Source organism: Otolemur garnettii, unplaced genomic scaffold (genome assembly GCF_000181295.1).
Source record: "Otolemur garnettii isolate 467f Iridium unplaced genomic scaffold, OtoGar3 scaffold00026, whole genome shotgun sequence".
In the NCBI taxonomy this organism is placed as follows: domain Eukaryota; kingdom Metazoa; phylum Chordata; class Mammalia; order Primates; family Galagidae; genus Otolemur; species Otolemur garnettii.
This window is the reverse complement of record NW_003852421.1, coordinates 1895572-1897267: the sequence shown is the minus strand read 5'-3', so window position 1 is coordinate 1897267 and position 1696 is coordinate 1895572.

Genomic DNA, 1696 nt, shown 5'->3' with positions numbered 1-1696 from the left:
GGTGCCCTACTCACTGAACTCTGGGCGCTGAGCCCAAGGAAATACATTTTTAAAGCACTGAGGGGAGAAAAAAACCCCTCTCAACTCAGAATTCTGTATCTGGAAGAAAAATGTCTCAAAAAAGCAAAGGTAGAGTTCTATTTCTGTATGGCAGTCTAAGAAGCTCTGCAGACGTATTCCCAACCAAACAAGCAAAGCTGGTGAAAACCATGAAAGGGAAAATTAAAATCTCTGTTAACTGTCTTAAGGGCATATAGCAAATGATGAAATATTTATTCAAGAAAATCTACTAACATTTGGCAAGAACAAAGTTTGTAACTTTTGAGCCATGACTCACCTCCTTCTTCTCTCATCATCTAGCTTAGTACAAGAGGAGTGTGCTTCACGTAGGTGCTTGGGCTCTCTCTCCTTTCAGTTCCCAAACAAAACTCACTGCATCTCCACAGGAGCCGAAGAAAAATGGTGAAATCCAGCCCCCGCCCATAAAAAGACTCTGCTCCAGGGGCAGTAGATCAAGAATACCAAGACTGGCTGGGCACAGTGGCTCATGCCTGTAATCGCAGCACTCTGGGAGGCTAAAGCAGGTGGATCACTTGAGCTCGGGAGTTGGAGACCAGCCTGAGCAAGAGTGAGACCCTATCTATACTAAAAATAGAAAAACAAGCTGGTGCTGTGGCAGGGGCCTATAGTCTTAGCTACTTGGGAGGCTGAGGCAACAGGATAGCTTGAACACAGGAGTATGAGATTGCTGTGAGCTATGTTGTCATAGCCCTCTAGCATGAGGCAACACAGTGATAAAAACAACAACAACAACAACAAAAACCCCAAGAAACACTGTATTGGGACTTTGGTTCACTCTCAGGGGAAAGGTTTCATGTTGGCAGAGGCAAGCTGAAAAGACCAAAGGCTACCACTTTGCCTAGCACCCAGAATAACAGTTCAGAGAATTTTGCCCAGGGGAGATGTAGTCCATAAAAAAAGGGAAACATTCCCAAAGTAACTGACTTTGAGGCAGAGTGCAGAATTTTAAGTCTAAGGATACTCTTAAAAATGATACAGAACCACAGAGAAATGCAAGATGCATTTAAGTACACCAATATATATGTAATGGAAGAGAAAGGAGCAGGAAAAAAACTCACCCCACCCACAAAAGTCATGACTGAAAACTTCCCATATTTACTGGAAAACAATAACCTTTATATCTAGGAAACTCTACAAACTCCTAATCAGATATATGCAAAGAGATCTGTAAACAGACATATTACAGTTAAAATGTTAAAAGAAAAAAAAATTATGTACAAAGAACATTTCATCAAGACTAACAGCTAACTTTTCATGAGAAATAATGGAAGCAGGCAGCAGTGGGATGACACAAGGTTGGTAAAATTTAAAAAAACAAACAAACCTGTTAACTAATAATTTTCCCTCTGGCAAATCTTGTCTTTCAAAAATGAAACAAAAAAGGCTACAATTGCATGATTTCAACTATGGACAATAGTTGTCCATATTGTCCCACAATGGGGGACAACATACATATTTGTCAAAGCCTACATAATATACTTCAAGAGTGAACCCTAACATAAATCATGGGTGATAATGATATGTCAATGTAGGTCCACCAGTTGCAATAAATGTACGAATTTAGTGTTGGATGTTGATTAAAGGGGTGGCTATACATTGATATATGGGGAGAAAC